Source organism: Vidua chalybeata, chromosome 3, assembly GCF_026979565.1.
Source record: "Vidua chalybeata isolate OUT-0048 chromosome 3, bVidCha1 merged haplotype, whole genome shotgun sequence".
NCBI classification, from domain to species: domain Eukaryota; kingdom Metazoa; phylum Chordata; class Aves; order Passeriformes; family Viduidae; genus Vidua; species Vidua chalybeata.
In genome coordinates, this window is record NC_071532.1 from 3,506,434 (window position 1) to 3,526,336 (window position 19,903).

Sequence of the window (19,903 nt, forward strand, 5' to 3'; positions counted from 1 at the left end):
CAAAGACCATAGCACCTGCTTCCACAAGATGTGTTAGAAATTTAGCTTAAAAGATGCTCTAGATGTAAGAGAGGTTAAACACTTTTAGAATAAATATCTAAATATCTCTTATCTTCATGGTACAGAAATTTACTATCCAGTTCTGTGCCTGAAGACAGAGGAACAAATTGTGTTGTTTCTGCTTTTCTTTTGATGGACTGATTTCTGCCTGGCGACTCTTCATATGGCTTCTTACTTGTACTACTTTTTCCATATTAATAACATCCTTGCCTTTCTGACATGTATTTCTTATGAGAGCTATCAATTCCTCTTACCCTCATCAGTGGAGAAGTCTGGCAAACCTATTTATGCACTGGATCAGATGCCAGTTCTCCAGAGCAAAATGAAACTGAAGTTACCACAGCTGGTGTCTAAATCTGCTGACGCTGCATTCCCTTGGGAACAAACTGATTTACTCAGTCTCTACTGAGCAAGGGAAGCAGAGAGGTGAGCCCAGGTCAGGAAATGGGCAGGGCAGGACCAAAGCATGATGCTGTGTGGGAGGAAAAAGGCTTTCAATAAGTGCACAATCTCACTGGCACGAGGGAAAGGATTCCTCACTTCCCCTTTGGAGGCAGCAGGTGAAATGTGCCCAAGGGCAAAGACAATCACTCCAAGGCACATTTGGATTTTAGAGTCCTCTTAGACTTTGTTAATAGTCCAGGCTCTTCCTAGCACTGAATTGTGAAATCTTTGCAGGCATAATTCTAATAGACTTCCTTTACAGTACAGCAATTATGGTGATTGATATGGACAAATGTGATCTTGAAACAGCAATAACGAGACAATATAGCTCAATACTGAAGCAAATGCATTTTGAAAATCAATTTTTGAGATGAAAATTGCAAGAAAGATCATGCAAGTGTGCGCTTGACTCTCTCAGTCTTGTCTGGCTTTTGTCCTGCAAAACTTTTAGCAGTGACCTCAACCACATTGATGTGGATTATTACTCCCTCAGAAGGCTGTGCTGTGACAAATGAGCTTACCTGCTTATACCAAAAGGCTGGAAGTTAAGGTATGTTTTGCTGCACAGTATCTTTTTAGAGGAAGAGACAATGTTCTGGAACATGCTTAGCAGTATCCAAGAGGAAAATACGAATCCATTACAGCTCACACATAAAAAGCTCACTAAAAATTTGTCCAAGTGCAAGAGCAGAGAGCAGATACTTTAAAGAGAAGTAAAATGGGCAGAGTCAGCTTGAACTGTGGGTCTGACCCAGCAAACAAGTTTACAAATGCACTTCAGGGTTCACTTGGCGCCGCAACCAAAATACGTGACCAGTTGTTTGCAAATCCCTGCGCGCAGGGAGCTGATCTGTAGCAACATTCTCATTTGTCATCACCAGCTTCCTTCCAAACCTGACTGCCTCTGGAAGCAGGCTAAGCTCAGCCTGCCCCTCCTGCAGCTCCGGGCTACACGAGGAGGAGCACGGCGCTTTTCGCTGGTATTTGCGCAAGATGAAGTCATCGTTCCCGGCTGGGTGAAAACGCCAAGCTCTGCCCTTCTCCTGGAGTTTCTGACAGCTCGTGCTGCTCAGGCTGCACTCCCCTCTGCTGGAGGGAAGCTCGGTGGGCCACATTGGGTTGCCCATGGAAGACAGAAGCCATGGTCTCTCTCCAGCCAGGGAGGTTTTCCTTCCACTGGCACCTTCAGTGGGAGGTGAAGGATGCTGTGGCCTGTCCCTGGCAATGCAGGGGGATGGTTAAATGGCTGGATTTCCTTTCTCGTGTCACTGTAAGGCTTTTCTCTCTCCAATACCACATTTAACCTGGTGCTTTGTCATGCTGCTGTCTCTGAGCACAAGCATACATCTTTCGTGAGCTAGCTGGAGTGTTTCCCAGATCTAGGCCTTTTGGTAAACTTGCTAGATTTCTCTTGCTTAGTATGGGTGATTATAACAATTTTATCCGAATGATGGAACAAAGATTTGATATGATTTCCATCTCCTCATGTGTTTGGAGCTGCAGTGCTTCAGGATTTGAGCTAGCAAGGGTCAGTGATAGAGAAGACAAAGGTGTACACAGGAGATAGGAGCACTTTTTAAATTCTAAATTCTTAAGAAAATCGTGTGTGCATCAGAAAAAAAACCAATGCAATGTTGGCCACCAAAATGCACCCTTTTACCAAATGCTGGCCTCGCAACAGCTCTGTGTGGCTCCAGTGAGACATATCAGGTAGTTTTGAAGGTGCCAGACACTGTAGATTTATCTGTTACTGTGCCATTACCTGCTGCTGGGGCGCAGGAATACAAAAAAAAAAAAAAAAAAAAAAAAAAAAAAAAAAAAAAATCCCAAATCCCAAAAAGACAGCGTCAGTTTCTGTTTCCATTTAGCCCAGGGGAAGAAAGAGCACATTAATACCCACTGCCTTCTGGTGAGAGTCACACCTCCAGCCAGTAAGGGTGGGCACCACTCACCCAGCCTGTCTTCCCTGGTGCATCCAGGTTTCTAGGAGCTGCAATTCATCACTCACTGTGTCCACAATCTCCTTTTCTGTGCTTACAGCTGATCAGTGACCGTCTGAGCATGGCCAAAGTTCCTGAGCAGGGACCCATGCTAAAAGGGAAGGGGTTGAGTTGCACCTGCCTGTGCTAAAGGCAAAGGCCTGTAGGGCAAGGGGGAATGGCTTTAGCTGGAAGAGGACAGGTTCAGATGAAGTGATGGGAAGAAAATTCTTCACTGTGAGGGTGGTGAGGCACTGGCACAGCTTGCCCAGAGCAGCTGTGGATGCCCCATCCCTGGAGGTGTTCCTGGAGAGCTTTGAGCAAGCAGGTCTAGACAAGATGCCCCTGCCCATGGCAGAGGGGTTGGTGCCTGATGATCTTTAAAGTCATTTCCAACCCAAACCATTGTATGGTTCTGTGGTTCTATAAAGCTGCACTTTCTTTTGATTCAGACCACAAGGCTCTGCCTCTTCCCTCTGGGATAAAAAGGGAAAGTCACTGTAGGACCAGTGTATTTGGGATTTGTCATTGGAAACTGACTCAGGTGAATGTGGCCTCAATGATCAGATTTCTTGCTGCTGTGTGAACAGCTCTAATAATTGATCTTATTTGAATGCTGGTGTTTCTCATTAATGTTGTGCCAAACTCAGCAAAGCAAACTGTGCTGGAATCTGTTGTCCTTGGATCACCCTTCTGAGTTCAGGTGCTAGAAAGGACAGACACAACAAATAGCAAAATGGTGTCTTTTCATCAAAGCGTTGAGTTGTAGCCTGGCACTGAGAATTCCTGGAACTTTCCTTAGTGCACAGTAACAACTGTGGCATTGCAATAATTACTGTGGAATTTCTTTAACCCATGTTTTTGTTCTAGTGTTGGAAACTCACCTGACACATATAGAATCATCTTGGAATATTGCCATTACTTACTGAAAACTGAATCGGACACTTTTCCCTTAATATCCATTTCGATAATCGTAAACAATCCTAGAAATTGAGAAATGGGAGCATTATATGACTAATTACAGATGAATCAGCACATTTTACAGGGTCAGTGATTTACAGGCTGGGATTTAACTGCCTGTTCTGCTTAGTTACACCACATTAGTGAGAAATCGCCTGAGAAATTCCTACATTCAAACAAAACAAGGGGGAAAAGCAGGAAGAAAACAGTAACCATTGGATGTTTTCAAAACTTGACTGGACAAGGGCGTGATCAATCAATCAATCTGGTTTGAAGTTTCCCTGCTTTGAGCACAGAGCTGGACTCGGTAGTCTTGAGGCTGAGTTACTCAGTGATTCTGCAAATTTTCATAAATGACTTCCCAGGCTGGGTCAAAGTTGTGCAGGATCCATGGCTGGCATGAAGACAGCAGTACTGCTTCCAAATGATCCACAGGCCTTGCAAATAAAGAACACCCCAACCTGAACAACATATCTTATTCACCTGATACCATCAGAGCGACATTGATAGTGGAGCTGTCAAAGCTAAGCTGAAATAGGTCCTAACAAAACAGTAATTTTTGGAATTTCTGACATTGGAAATGAAATGTGCCCATAAACATCCACATAAAGTTAGACTTGGGCATCAAAAGTGTTCCTTTGTAAACAGCCCACAATACAAGTTAATAGTTCTTCATATCTGTTGGAGGTTGCACAGGGAATCTGTAAAATGCCTGGGAGCAGATCTCAGGGAATATGTGCCACGCAACGTGTGGCTTTACAATTCTTTCAGCCTTTTTCCTTCTAAATCCTCCCAAAGCCCACACTGTTTTGAGGACTGTCTACAGGAAGAAAAGGCTGAGCTAAACTGTAGTTTTTTGGTGGCACTGATGTCTTCGGGAACTTTGATGGCCTTACCCAGCAGGTGTGATAGCTCATCATCACACTGGAGCACCTTTGCTTGTCAAATTTACTTCTTAGGATTTTTTAATCTTATTTTTATAGGGAAGGTATAAGATTATGATCTTTAAATCCAATGCAGTGTTTGAAGGGTCACATGGCACCAGAAGACAAAGGATGTGCTCCGAGGATTGGAAGCACTGAGTACTGACTGTCCACTGGGCTGTGCAGAAAGTGGTAAGAGGCCACCTGCTCCTCAGAAGAGGTAGAGGGCAAAGGCATGAGAACACAGCCTGGCTGAATAGATTTCCAGGCCTAAGAATATATTCATACCAGTTTAACAATCACGACGTGTAAATTCATTTCAAGGCAGAGCCTACCCAGAAACACCAGCAGCTCTTCCTCAATGCAGCTTCAGCCCAGTCAAAATGTGATGTCTGGGTGACTAACAGAGCCAGAGGTATGGCCTGGTCAGCTGTGCAAGGCTGGAATTGCTCTGCTTGGAGATGTGGAAGTGAAAGAAGAATCATGCCAAGGCCACCAGGCTATGCAGCAGCCTCCAAACATTAGAGGACAATTCCTCCTGCCACATCCTCAAATCCTTCACACTTTGTTTCCTCCACTGAACACCAGCCACCCCTATTTTCCTGTGTTGCTTCTCCACTCATTTCAGGGAGTTGAAGAGAAGTCCCAGTAAATGAACAAAAGCCCAACTTTTTCGAAATAGTTAATCCCAAATAAGGTCAGATTTTAAGACTTGCTGTACGAAATGGAGCACTTCCCTAATTTCCTTGAAAATTAAGGCTTGTTCCCCATAAAGAAAAAGAGACTTTCAACTTACTGAATACTCTGAATTGGTTTATTTAATTCCTCCTATCATTTCAAAGGCTCAAAGTAGGCTTGGGTTGTGGGTTTTTTTTTTTTTTTTTTTTTTTTTTTTGGCACACTTGAGAAGTATTCTGGAAATACTTTACCTACTAAGTATCAGTCTTGCCTTTTTTATGGCATTTTGCAGAGCATTTACACATACCCTTTTCCATCTCTAATGTACACATCACACCTTTTCCCAGAGCAGGAATATGGGATGCTTTCCTGCCCTTCCTGTGCTGTCTTCTTCAAGGGGTTCTGTTGGGACTTGCAAACTTAACACAATGGCCTGTCCTGTCCTCAAATTCCTGTTTCCTGAAGCTGATATAATTCCCTTGAATTTTACCTAGGATCACTCAAGCAGCTCCTAAAATAAAAATCTTGAAGGATTTTTGAAAGCCTTCCCTCCTGTGCAGGAAGCTGCCTGTATCAAGTCATCAGGTCTAGAAGAGAGCCTCAGATGTTGTGCAAAGACATGAAAATGTGTCACCATCTGCAATATCTGCACTTCAAACTCCATATCTGGAGCTCAGGAAGAGCTGGTGCTGGTGTGGCAATAAGTCATCTGGTGGTGCCTGCACGGTCCCTTGCTCCTGAGCCTTGCTCCTGACACTGCCTTGCAAAGGGTTACTTCAAAAAAGGTGGTAAATTGAATTAATCCTGTGAGGAAACCACATTTTGAGTGATCATTCACTTATTAAAGCAGAGCCAGTGTTTAATGTTTCTTCAACACAGTATTAGAGGGAAGTGAATGAATTATTGAATGAACTATCTTCAAAAGTTCCCTAAGGCTTATATCATCTTGCACTTACCAAAAGCATGATGCCTGCTGTGCTCAGATAATCCATTTACAAAGCTTTTAAATATATTTAAGGGTGAGCTTTGTAGGTTTCCTATTTCCAATTAAACAAAGCATTACCTTCTTTTAGAGAAGCCTTTAAGAAGCACAAAATCTCATTGTTTAAGATAATTTTGCAAACTCCTTCCCAATTCCCAACAGGCCTCTCAAGTCTTTGAACTAATTTTTTTTTCCCTATAGTGTCATTTTGAATTAAGTAGGTTTATCTTGAGTTTACCATCTCTGATTTCCTCATGGTATTCAGGGTGTAGTAGACTCCTCTGCCTCTTCCCTGATTGCTAAAATGCAGCTTGCAATGTTTTTCTGTTCTGCTTGGCCACCACCATGGATGGGGTTGTGAGTGTTGCATTCTCCAGGAGGCTTTATCCTTTTTCTGCAGCTGTTTAATTTCAGACTTGTTTTGAGAAAGGTCAGTCCCAGAAACTGGCAATAAAGTTTATGTACCCAAACACTCTGCGTGTGCAGTTTTAGGGCCCAATGTTCGAGACAAGATGCTGCTCCTTGGTGAAATTTGGAGTCAGTTCTGTGACAGTGAATGAAAAATGTTAGTGTAACATTTTTAACATCGGTGTAAAAAATACAGAAAACTTACTGCTTGATCCTGGATTTTTGTTTAAATTGATACATTTCAAACATTGCAAAGTAACACCTTTTTTGATCGATTCAGGCCTTTCCTCCCTTTTTGCCTTGTTCTCACAGAACGAGGTGCAAGCACTTGAAAGCAGAAAGTTTGAACTGCTTTGCCAGAAATGTGGTCCTGGAAGCAGCAATCCGCAGCAGCTGTGGTGCTGAGCAATGGGGACTTTTGCCTTCATGATAGTTCAGGAAGAACTTTTTCCCTTAATGATAGTTCCAGGGAGAACTTTTTCCCTGTGCAGGGCCCCAGCACTGGGACAGATTGCCCACAGAGGCTGTGGAGTCTCCCCTGCTGGGGACAGTCAAGAACCATCTGGACACCATCCTGTGCCATGTGCTCTGGGGTGGCCCTGCTTGAGCAGGGAGGTTGGAGCAGATGACCCACGGTGGTCCCTTCCAGCCTGACCCATCCTGGGATTTTATTACTCTGTAATGTCCCAGGGTTTTTTTTTCCAGGAGGAGCAGCGGGACCACAAAAACGTCCTCTTATAGCACAGTGATCAGCACTGATATTGGAGCACGTAAAATTACACTTACAAAGGGTAATTGTGACTTTTGAGATGCTCAAAATTATCTCATTTCCTAAGGGCCATGACTAAATGACTGCATAAGTAACAAATAATTTTTCAACCTAAATTAAATAATAAATCCCACCACATGAAAGCTTATTTTTTGTTCTAGATATATTTTGCAGTCACTCCAGTTCTTGCTATGGTCCATCAAGTTGCAAAGACATTCAATACAAAGAGCTAAGAGTAATTTGCCTTGATTTAGGGTTTTCATCTGCTGCACAAGCTGGGAAATTAATTGGAATGGGTGTTCACACTTCAGGGAAAGCGATCTGAGCTGACTGAGTCACATAATGACAACTTCTAATTTGTACAGGGCAGCCTTCAGATGACTATGGCTTTTGGTTCCTTGGGTGAGCAGCCCAATCTCATTTTCATAGCCTCTGTTTAATATTTTGCTTCTGGGATCAGTGGAGAAATAGGAAAAAAAAAAGATTCTTTATACACATGCATTTTTCAGCGCTTTTTGGTACTGTTGTAATTTAATTCCTAAAGGAACAGAATTACTGAGTTCTGAAGGTGAACAGGATCAGAAACATCTATGGGAAAGGCTCCAACAGCCAGGATGTTAATTCTGGAAACATCCACAGTAGTGTGATGGATCCTCAGCTCTCCTCGGGCTCTGGTTCTGCTTGTGGACACACAGGTTTGCCAGTCTTGCAGATGATGTCAGCGAGCGCTTCTTGAAACTTTGGGAGCGTTGGCATCGCAGTCACCGAAGATCCTGAGGTAAAAGAAGGGATCCCCACAAGGCTGGTGGAAAGCTGATTTTCTCACCAGGAAAAGATGGGTCTTGGTGATGACTCGGTGTCTGTACCTTCAGAGGAAGGAGGTGGAGAGCAGTGCCTGGTAGATCACGTGGATGCCTTTGAGTATGTGAAAAACCCCATCAGTGCTTTCTCACATCAGGTTCCTGAGTGGGTACAGCTGGAACTGGAAGCCCTGTTCAAGCAGAAAAACCTGCTGAGGGAGGTATAAAACATCCCAATTTGTAATACTCTGAGTGGATAAGCCACTCAAATTGCTTTCCTCTTGGGATTCAGGAGGTCTTGGTTTAAAATGAAGTCATAGTACAATCAGTCCAAAACAAGTCTCAATGTTTTATTACCAACTTTTGGCTCTCATTCAGCTTTCAGAAATCAGACTTTGGCTTTGGTTGAAAACTCGATGCATTTAGCTGAAAACCAGCTTTTTTTTTTTTTTTTTTTTTTTTTTTTTTTTTTTTTTTTTTGCAAAACACCACTTAACTGAAACCCCAATTTTTCAGTGCAAATCAATTAATGCTTGACTGTGCCAAGGCAGGCACTTCTGATATCCCACTCTGCCCGTTTCATTTGTGACCCACAGGGTCCCTCAGAGGGCTGAATATCTTCTGAGTCATCCACATCTACTCCTTGAGCTCTGCAAATCCAACCAGAAGCATCCACAGATACTTTGCAAATAAAACACACGGACTCATTCCAAAGACCAGAGACTTTCTGCAGACTCCCTGCCAGCTTTGGGGTAGTGAGGAATGTTAGTTGAAAGCTGAGCCACCACTGCTGCTCGAGACGTGTTTACACCATCTATTGTGGAAGATTTTTGAGCTGTAATTTGAAAGTGTAAGGAAGGCAGTGCTAACAGTGAAGCAGGGAGGGCAAAACTCTCGTGGCAAACAACTCCAGAAGGGTCAGTTGATCTGAGCAGTGTGTGGGGGGGGGTGAGGTAGAAATCTTGAGTGTTCACAAATTGTCTGGTAACTCAGCAGCTTATGGCACTCAGGAATGGAACATCCACACTCCCGGAGGAGCAATGAGTGCAGGGAGGCTCTGTTGATCCACAGGCATGTCCCAGGCTGATCATCATGTGCATGGTCTGGAAAACGAGGGTGATTTGTGCTTGTGGGTCCTCGGTTAAAGCTGTCCCCCAGGGGCTGTCAGAGGGTGAGGCACAGCAAGGTGGATGTCAAACCAGGCATCAGGCTCCATGAGTTTTTCCAGTCCAGCACCACTTTTTCCCTCCATCATGTTTTGGATCTGCTCTTGTCCATCTGCATGTGCATCCCTGTGGTGTTTCTTGTTCCTGCTCTGACTAAGGTCCTGTCTTGCTAATTTGATCTGTCCATGGTGTGCAAAATCCTGCCTATCTTGAAGGCAAATTGCTCTTCCCTTGGCCTGAGTGTTGTCAGAGTTTAACCTAAGGGGCTGTGCTTATCTCCGAGGGGAATTTCCCATCCAGTGATGGGAGCCAAGTAATGCAGGAGAGAATTGCTGGTCTCAGGTGGGAGCTGGGCTGCAGACCCACATCCATCAGTCAGTGCTCACCTCGGGCTGCAGCCTGCTGCTGTAATAGCAAAGTCCCTCACAGGAGAAGCACAGGCTCTCTCTCTTCAGACAGAAACACCCCGATGATCTGCTCCTAACAGCTACTACTGCAAGTCTGGAGCCATACATCACAAAGGAGATCCTGTGATGACTCTTTGCTCTGATGGAGAGCTTTGCCAGACCTGTCAGTGCTAGAGGAAGCAGGGAAATGAACATATCTGTGCTGACTGAGGCTGTTTTGAATTAACTTTCTGTTTCTTTTTCTTTCCCTGAGGCAAGGTCACACGAAGGTATTGGAAAATTTCAAGGCAAAGAAACTCAACACCTTAAACTTTGTATAAAATAGAGTTTTAGATATATGAAGCCCTGGGATATTTGGCAGTCTAAGGTTTTAAGTGTTTTCTCAGAAAATCTAAAGGTTTTAATTCTGGCAAAATTATGTCAACACGCTGTCAGTTGCCTCTTGGTAAGTAATTACAGGGTGCAATAAATGTTTTTGAACTCTGAAACGTGGGCTACATCAAGGGCAGAAGGATGAAGCACTGAAGTTGTTAAAGGCAATCCATCTCCTGGCTTGGAAAGACATGAACCTGGAAGGCAATCCAGCTGCCAGGTCACAAATTAGCACAGAGCCTTGGAGCAGCTCTAAGCTTTGTGCAAATGGCTCGTCCCCCTCTTGTGAAGCTCAGGTGCTTTGGCCAAAGCCTTGGAAGGGACACAACATCTGTGACACAGAGATCTGTCCTCTTGGAGCTCCTCTGCACCTCTCCTGGCAGGGTGAGTGGATCGCAAACTTACAGGTGAGGGAGTTGTTGAGAAGACAGAGTGGACCTTTTAACTAAAACAGCTGGGTAAATGTGGTAAAAATATAGCACTGTGGTCATGAATATGAATTCTGAATTAGCTGAAGTCAATGCAGTCCATGAGGTGTGATGGAGAAGACAACACTGTGCAGAGAATAGATTTCGAGAACTACTCTAATCACATTAAAGTTTTAGTTTTTACTTTTATGTATGATTAAACCATTTTTTTTTCATGGCATACAGAAAGTTCAAGAAACTTGAACAGGGATGGTTGGTCTTTCTAAATACTCTTTTACATTTTTAGTACAGTTTTTGGTGGATGGAAGCAAGAGGACATAATGACTTTTTTCTTCCTGTTCACCTGCAAGTTCACAGCTCTTGAATCCATTTGCCAAATTCAATGAGATCTGACGAAAGGGAAGAGATTTCAAAGCTGTCAGCTTGAATTATATCCCAGTTACCTCATAGCTGCTACACTACTTTCTGTTTGCTTAATGAAAATTGGCATTTACATAGAGGTAATAGCTCCTTTTGGGCTCATACTCAGTCAAAAAAAGGCTCAGAGCAGTGCTTACCCCTCCCACTTAATCTGAGTTGTCTGTCCTACAGAAGCTATTCAGAACATTTTTTTTTAAATGAATATAAATTCTTTTCAGCATTGAAATTTTCTAAATTAGCTTTTGTAATTGACTACTCTTAATCATAGATGGGACTGTTCCACCCTGGTGGTGTGAGAAGGAAGAAGGGCCTTTTTTTGGCTGAATGCTGATTTCCTTCCCAGAGCTGCATTTATTGTGTGTACTGTCAGAAATGTAAGCTAGAGAAACAGGCACACAAGAAAACAGTGAGCACAGGAGGAACAGAAAACAATGTTGCCAAGGCAACTTTCTCTTGGTTTCCAGAGATACTTAAAAAAAAAAAAAAATCCTGAAAACATTAGTCATACTTTTTTTTTTTTTTTTTTTTTTTTAATACATTATTTTTATCTATTAATTTGGAGTCTGCTTTGCCAGAGCATGGAAGGCATGGAGGTAGAAGACAACCTCTCCAGGAGAAGAGCTGGGTTCTTGGTGAGGTCTCAGGGCTGAGCTTGCAGCCAGCCAGGACTGCAGCATCCTGAGGTGCCCACAAGGATTGTGCGTGTTGCTGTGCTCCAGGAGGAGCTGCTTCATTATGACCCCACTCAGAAAGGCACCTGGGTATAACTGAGGTACAATTTAAATTTTCAGCTGTAAAGGAGAGGATGGTGGGATGATGCCATGTCCCCTTCAGGGAACCCCCAGCTGCGTGGCACTGAGCTGGTCTGTGATGAGGGCACAGCGTGCCAGGCAGACCCCATCCATGGAGAGCTTCCATTGGCTCAGCCATTTGAGCTGTTCCACAATTCCCTTTCAGGGCAGCAACTCCATCCATCACCCACTCCCAAACAGAACTCATGTGGCCGTGAGATCTTCTTTTAGCTAAGGGCAAGCTCTTCCATTGTGCTGGGGCTGAGAGCCAGGCGCAGCACGCCCAGGGCACGTGGGAATGTCACCTGGGAAGGGCCCTTCCATCACAGAGCCTCCAGGGAGACTCTGCAAACCAGGAATGTCAGCTTTCCGTGCTGAAAGCAGTGCAGAATGTGCCACTCACAGACATCTCTGCACTCTGGTATCGCAGAAGGAGCTGTGGTACTTTCTGTAGCAGCACAGTGGCTGCAGTAAAGCTTTACCAGTTATTTATTTATTGTCCTCCCAGAGACTTAATCCAAAACAGAGTAACTCCAGCCTACCTCACAAGCAGTGCAATTTTTGTGATGAAAATTTTCATCTTACCCTAGCATGGTTAAGTGCAGCAAGGAAATCACCTTTTAGTGCTGTGTGAAATGGTTTTTTTCCCCCAAAATGGAAGATTTTAAAGCCATAAAAGAAGGAAAACTGGAAAATAGAAAGTTGAAATTATACTTCCACCTGTAAAAGAATATTTTTTTTTGCTTTCATAGCAAGTGATTTCTTTACTTGAAACAATTAACTTGAAGGAAAAATAGAGAAAAAAATTGTTGTGACTGAACAGACACATTTAATCCTGAAAATGCAGAGAAGGGAGCTTGGCATTTATCTGAATTATGTAACCAATCCCTCAGTGGAACTGACAAGATTTTCTGGAGCACGTCAATCCCCAAATTCCTTGTAAATCCTCGTACCAAGCGTAGGGCCACTGAAATTCTCCAAGCCACTGAAGGTGATGGGCGCACCCAGCGTCTCTCTGCTCGGACCTGGAGATGTTTTGAGGAGTTTGCAGTGACAGAAACCCAGGCTGTGACTGATGGGAGCAAATCCCCTGCTGCAGTCAGGATATTGCCACAGGAGCTGTGCTCCCTCCACCTGGAATGCAGAGCTGGTTATTTCCCAGGCCCACTGGGATCACAGGAGTGTGGCACCAAACTAGCTGTGAGCTCACAGGAGCAGAGAGACTTGACCACCTTGCTCTGAAGTGCTCTGTCCAAATTTTGACCATCCCCTTCCTAACAACAGCCTGGCATGGTCAGGAAGAAATGCTGAAAACAGGGAGATTTGCTTTAGTGCTGGAGACCATCCCCAGCCTAAACTGTGTGTCTGTGAGAGCACGTCCAGCTGCAGAGCACCAGGAGCAGAAGGCAAGCACTGCAAGAGGTTTCAGAGTGGAAAAGGCAGACAAAACTGGTGCACAGAATAGCAACTGGAATTATTTGTGAAATGAAAGGAAGAGTAGGCCACAAATTGGCCTCTTGCTCACAGCGTTTCTGAAATAAAAATTGATGTAGTCCTTGCAAAGCCCTGGTGAGGCAGGGCTGCCAGCTGCCCAAAGCTCTGTGTGCTGGCTTTGGAGTGGGTGGTGGGCTTAGGTTTTGTTTCCTGCTAGGAAGAAGTGTGGATGTGCCACCCAAACAGTGCAAGGTTGAATTTCCTGCTCTGTAATGGATGCTGTGAATTCAGGACCTCCATGTGGCTTCAGTAGCTGCTCTTAATGGTGTTAGCCCAGAAAACACTTGCAAAAACCAGATGAACTGAGACACAATAACTCCCAGCCATGTCCTTCAGCTTTTTTTTGTTTTTACAAAGTTGTGGAAGCATATGCGATGTTGAGACAACAGAAGGAAAAAAAATGTTCAACCTGCCTTAAACCAGGAGCAGACTGTGCATTTTTCTGAAGGTTTGGGAGTGGTGGGCTTCAGAAATAATGGCCAATTAGTCCCTTCCAGGGCAGACAGATTCATTTTGCAGGAGTGAATCTGCCTTGTTTGTTTGCTGGACTAATTTATTTACTAAATTATCTGGGTAAGTCATTTGTGAGTGGGTGTTCAGCCACCAGCTTGAATCCTGGCTGTTGGTTACCTGAGATGTGTGACATGATCCTTGCTCACTGCCTGGAGGGTGGCAAAGAGGATAAACAGTCAGGTGTGTCACAGGTAAACAACTCTGACCAGAAGTCAGGAGGTCCTGCTGGACACACGGACATTTATCGTGCTCCACGGGATAGGCTGTGGCTCATGTGAGGTCAGACCAAGAATTCTTATCCATAAAAGTCATGCAGGAGCAAGTACTACAGCTCATCTCTTTATTTATACATTGAAGTTTGATCTCCTGACATCCAAGGTCGCAACTCTGATTTTTTTTTTTCCCTCATTACAGTGAGAATTTTCAGCTTAATCATTTTTTTGATCATTATGGCCAAGCCAGCCACCTACCATCACATCCCCCATGAGTCCTTCTCTATTCACAAGAAGCAAGTCTAGGGGTCATCTTTCCTAGCTGGCTCACTGAGTGCTTGTGACAAGAAATTATCCTCTACAAACTCCAAGGGTTTCCCAGACCTGTTCATCACAGCAGCATGGTATTCCCAGCTGGTGCCTGGCAAGCTGAAAGCTACTGATCCAGGAATTTCTCCTAAGTGCCTGTGAAATAGCAGTGAGTTAACCTGTCCTGGCTGGGGTATTGGTGCTAGACACCCACTACATTTCCTTTGTTTTCCACACCCCCCTAATCCTCTTTATCACATCATCACTGATTTTAAGGGCTGTGCAACCAAGCCTCTCACCTTACACAGTGACAGCTCCAGCTTGCCTGCCCTGCCTGTCCCTGCTGAACAGCCCTCAGCCCTCCACCCCAGCACTCCAGCTGTGGGACCCATCCCACCCCGTCTCACTAACACCACTCACACTCTGGGAGGAATAATGCCACGTTTACTCTGGGAACTGACCAATGCCTCCGGTTCACCCCATTTTTCCCCTCACGTTGTATCTGTTGGGGTACCAGAATTTCAGATACACCCCAGAGACCGCTGTGCTCCTGTGGGCAGTGCAAATGTGCCCGCTGACATTTCCCCCCTCAGGTAATGCCATGCCAGCTCTTGGTTTGCCTGCTGCTGCCATTCCCTTCCCTCATGGATTCTAGCTTCAAGCTCTCTCCATCAGGCCCCCCAGCTCATGCCCCAAGTGTGTTTTTCCCTTCAGGACAGACTAATCCAATCAGGCCTCAGCACACCTTGTGTCTCCAAGACTCTTCCATGGTTTAAAAGCCCAAAGTTTTGGCAGACTCACCAGTCCCACCTGGTGAGCTTCTTCCAAAGTCTCCCGCCATTACTGTGAGGATTGAGGTAAACACAACGTGGTTTTTGGGATAAATTCAGTGCCTGAAGTGTCCCAACACACCTTCTCAATCCTATTATTTTGGACAAAGCCTCTTAGGTTAGTCAGGACACTTGCTGAGCCAAGGCTTGTCCACATGGGAAGAGGAGCAGGTTTTTTCCTCACCTTGAGGAGCACTGGGTTAGCTTGTAGGGGCCTTCAGGAGAGACTGCCCCAGCCTGAGGCTGAACAGAGGTGAACTGGAGGAAAAGTGAGGAAGCCATGGGGCCCAAGTGCTGAGCAAAGCCTGGGGAATAGATCTCCAAAATCTGGCTTTTAACACCAAAGTTGCTGTTTCCTCAGCTGGCTCAGGGGATGCAGCGTGGGGAGATTTGTCTTGTGCTTCCACACCTTCCCCACCCTCCCCCCTGCCACTGCTTCTGTTTGTGCTGTGCCAGGAATGCCAAATTTATCCTCGAGCAGAAAGTCTTGTCCAGGTCAACTTTGGCAGTTTATGTCCCCGTTGCCCTGGGAGTAGGGATGCTATAGGGTGCTTTCAGAAAATGCTGTGAATTAGAAAATGCTAGACAAGCAGCAAGAAAGTGAACTTCTTCTGTGCAGTTTCAGGGCTCAGATGGTTTTGCTCTTATAGCTCTTGCTGCAAAATTCCCAACTGTAATTACTTTAGGAGTATGAAATCAGAATATTTTCAGACTCACGGGCATCTTCCTTAAAACCACAGCAAATCCCAGATCAGCTTTGGTCCCAGCAGTGAAAGTCTGAGGTGGTGAGAGGGTGGCCACCAGAGTGGTCCTGCATGGTCAGACAGGAAAGCTTCCTGAGCAAGAGAGACACTGATTTAGTTAAATTGCAAGGTATAGCCAAGTCTCAGCTCTGAGCTGCTTTATGCAGGGTTTTGTTCAGCATATCTAAAAGTCTGAAAGAGATCCTGTGTTATCTCATTTCTCTCTGGGAGATTGATGCTGAGTTTAAATTTAACTTAAGATGAAAACATCTGTTACTCTTCAGAGTAAATATGTTCTGATATTCTCCAACTGATTGAGAGGCAGACAGTTCAGGAGACAGAAACTGAAGGCATTTTGAACCATCACTGTTTATACTTGGAGCAGGAGTAATTTGTTTCCCACTCTTATGAGTCATGGCTAGAGGTAATAAAAAATCCTTCAGAAAGTGATGATGATTGAAAATGATTTGTAGATATTCGTACCTTTCCAGAAAAAAAAAAAAAAAAAAAAAAAAAAAAAAAAAAAAAAAAAAAAAAAAAAGTGAGGAAAGGATATTATAGACTGGTGAGATTGTTATGTTCTTATGAAAAATTCCCATTTGCTATATTGGCTGACTGGAGCCTAAAGCACTGTCTGCAATCTGCATTGTTACATTAATTCATTATTTCCATTGCAATATTGGAGATCTCAAGCACAAACTCGGGTCTTACTGCGCTGGGTGCAGGCACATGGAAATGACAGAAGTGCAGTGTCACCTCACAGCTTGTCCCACTTTCCCTGCTCCCCAGGTGAGAAGGGAGGGCCAAGGTTAGGCTGTTCCCTGACAGTCACATTGGGTGCTCCCAGGCTTGGCTTTTTGGGGGTAAATTGTGGGTTCTGGGGACTCCTCTGAGGGACTGGGTGCCATGGGCATCTATTCACAAAGGCAGCTTTGTGAGCCTTCAGTGAAGAGCTAACAAAACCAACTGGGCTGCTGTGAATCACAGTCAAGGGTTCTGTCTGCTTAAGCCAGCTCAAAGCCTGTCCTTCAATGCAAAGACAAGTGCTCTTTAATATAAAATTCAAAGCATTTTTCCCGTTGCTCTTGATTTATTACATTCATTATGTCCTGTTGCCTTATCTTTATTATTATTTGCAGACACTGTATTTCCATCTCCCTCTGTTTGTTTTTGGTCATGATCAGGTGGCTTTTGACCTTTGGAAAATCTGTGAGAGCAGAGAGGAAACCTGAATACAGCACTGCTCAGTGTGGTAGGACTGACCTTTGCCATTGTGTTTTTTGCCCTCCTAAAAGCTTCCTCTCTTCCTCCTGCCAGTTCTCCCACTTGGCGACATCTTGGACCAGAAGAATTTGCTGGCACTTTGTTACGCTGGCAAATTTTATTAATATAAATATTAGTAATACTTTGGATTTTTAATATGGATATTATGAATATGCCTTACATAGATGGCTTTCCTGGGCCCTGTGACTGTGCTCATCCATACAAGGGGTGAATCCAAACCCCCTTGGCAGTGAGTGGACTCAGATTTCAGCAACCAAAAGGAAGTCACAGTGAGAATTAAGCTGAAACGGGGTGAGATGAGTTTCCACACTGCCCCTTATGAAGGCTGGTGTCTCAACTGTCCCTCCAGACCATTGTTACACTTAACCAAAATGCTCCCAAATATAACTTGGTTTGGTTTCAGTTCCAGTTTCCCCTCACAGTTTGCAAACTCGAATATTGCATGTGGGTGCCAGCTCAGCCACAGTGCTTAGCAGGCCTGGGAAGACTTTCAAGTGCAGAGATGTAAATCCATCAATAAATGTGCCTAACCATATCCCTGACTTCAAGTGTGTATCAGAACTCACAAAAACCCCCTGCCATCTCCTCCAAAATATGCAGCAGAGCCAGTTTCAGGACACTGGGGGTTTAGCCTTAGAAAGACCCTGGTGCAATCTCATTCTCGCCTGCTCTGGTGGAAGAGGTGACCAGATCCCTAAGGATGTTCCATCTTTGGCAGCTGCCAGGTTGCTGCAGACAAAGACATGGCTTGCCTGGGGAAATTGGGAAATTTGGGGAAGTTGCTGCTCCCAGAAAGAGCTGGGATGCCTGGCAAGGTGTAAGAGCATGGCCAGCTGCCTTCTCAATACCTGGAGCTTGCTGTTCCCAGCTCTCTCTGCTACTGCCCCACAGCTACATGGAGCAGGGATGTGTGTAAACATTTGGGTGGTTCATGCATCATCCCCGTGCACCAGGATCTCCTTTTCTCTGGCTGCCAGGTTCCTCCTGCAGTTCTCTGGGTTCTTTGTCCTGTGCCAAAGCCAGAGACTGTCCAGGTCCCTTCACATCTTCCCTGTGGATCACTGGGCCATCCAACCTGTCCAGAGACTGTCCAGGTCCCTTCACATCCTCCCTGTGGATCACTGGGCTGTCCAGGCTGTCCAGAGGCTGTCCAGGTCCCTTCACATCCTCCCTGTGGATCACTGGGCTGTCCAGGCTGTCCAGAGGCTGTCCAGGTCCCTTCACATCCTCCCTGTGGATCACTGGGCTGCACCCCTGAGCCCTCTGCACTCCACCAAGAGCTCTGCTCACACTGTGGCTCTACCATCCCTGTGGCATCCATCTCCTCTGCCTCCTTTCTGCTTCCCTGCCTCCTCCCTAGTTTGTGTGCAGCCCATGAATCCTCCCTGTGTGTTTTGAGACCACTGCCTATTTTGATCTGGTGCAGTATTAGGCTGTTGGTGAGTTTATTTTTTTAAGGCCTCTCTGATTTAGCGAGCCCTGCCTCACTGCAGGAGTTGCTGACAGATGGCTGGCATTTGCATTTCCACTTCAAAGGTTGCAAGCAGTTGTGCACCCCAGGGTTGGTGAGGTGCCCAGGTGACTCTGCTGTCAAGAGGTTGCTTGGTTGCTCTGCTTTGGGCATCCTTGCTGTGCCGTGCCTGTCAGAGACTGCTCTGGCTTCTAGCAGTGTCTGGTTCTGCATGGCACAGCCAGGATTGCATGGGATAATGCTTCTAAGTGGAGCCTTCCCTCAGCCCCTCAGGAGTTTAATTCTGCTCCTTCATCTCTTGGCCTTGTGATGATTCTGGGCATCAGCCCTACCTGGTTGTCAGGGCAGCAGTGTTTGTTCCTCAGCAAGGACACTGTGGATTATTAAACCATTATTTGCTTGCTGGACCTGCATGGGTAAAGGTCAAAAGCTTCTCTGTGTGACAGTAGATACACCTTTCTTCCTAAAGAGGGACCAAGGTGGTGTTACTTACCATGGGCAGAATGAATGTTCTGGCACATACGGGGGGAAACGCAAACCACACAACAATAGGCAAGTGAAGCAAGGGAGGTTATTTTCAATTACTTAAAGATATAATATCTTCTGGCTCATCCATGAAAAGAAACAGATAATGAGTGCATCCCTCCCACACTGGACCTACACATTTTGGATTTCCACAGAGGAGAAAAAGAAAAGCCAAACAAGCAACGTTTCTTTTTTTTTGATGCTGTGTGGAATAAGTGGTGGTGTTGTGACTGGTGCTTGCTCACTCTGGTGGCCCCCTGAACTTCATCAAGAGATCCTCACTAGAAGAATTCCTGTCCTGTGCTGTGATACAGTGACACATACTGGTAAAGGGTTCCCTGCTACCCCAAAAATCAGTTTGGATTCAGCCAGCCTGTTTAAGGGGGAAGCTCTTTCATGATCTGAATGCAACCAGGCTCCAGGGTCAAGGCACATCTGATTCACAGGCTGAGGAGCAACTTTGTCCCTTTTCTTCCTGAGGAAATCTCTGAGGGTGCTTTAGAGGGACACAAGGCACATGGCATCCTTCTAAATCAGATGGGGGAGTGGATCATAACTAAACACAGCTGTTTTTTCTGATCACTCACACCAAAGCTGTTCTTAGAAAGCGTTTCACTGAGTCAAAAATATTTTTAATGTGGTCTCTGCTTGCACAGAAAAAAAAAAAATTAACTGCTGGGTATTTCACATGCTCTTGAATCCCTCCTGTGCATTTACTCTAGCCTCCATTTTGACCCATGGTTGGCACATTTATGGGTTGATTACTTGTTATCATATTTTTTTCCCAGTTTTGCCACTGAGACTATGGACAAATGAACTGTGAAATGCCTGCCCTGTAAGGGCAATTATGCCGCTATGAGACTCCTCCAATCTGTTCCATTCCAGGCAAGCATCAAAATTCCTGCCCATGAAAATGTCTGGTCATCAGGGCTCTC

At 45.0% G+C, this 19,903-nt stretch overlaps 1 long non-coding RNA gene across 1 annotated transcript; it reads right to left on the bottom strand.

Moving 5' to 3' along the window:
* Positions 1–7,827: 7,827 nt before the first annotated feature.
* LOC128785001 (uncharacterized) lies at positions 7,828–9,591 on the bottom strand. The gene is made up of 3 exons (XR_008429724.1): positions 9,556–9,591; positions 8,070–8,194; positions 7,828–7,976 (listed from the first exon to the last, which is right to left on the bottom strand). It is a non-coding gene; the product is annotated as an uncharacterized LOC128785001 (long non-coding RNA).
* Positions 9,592–19,903: the final 10,312 nt, after the last annotated feature.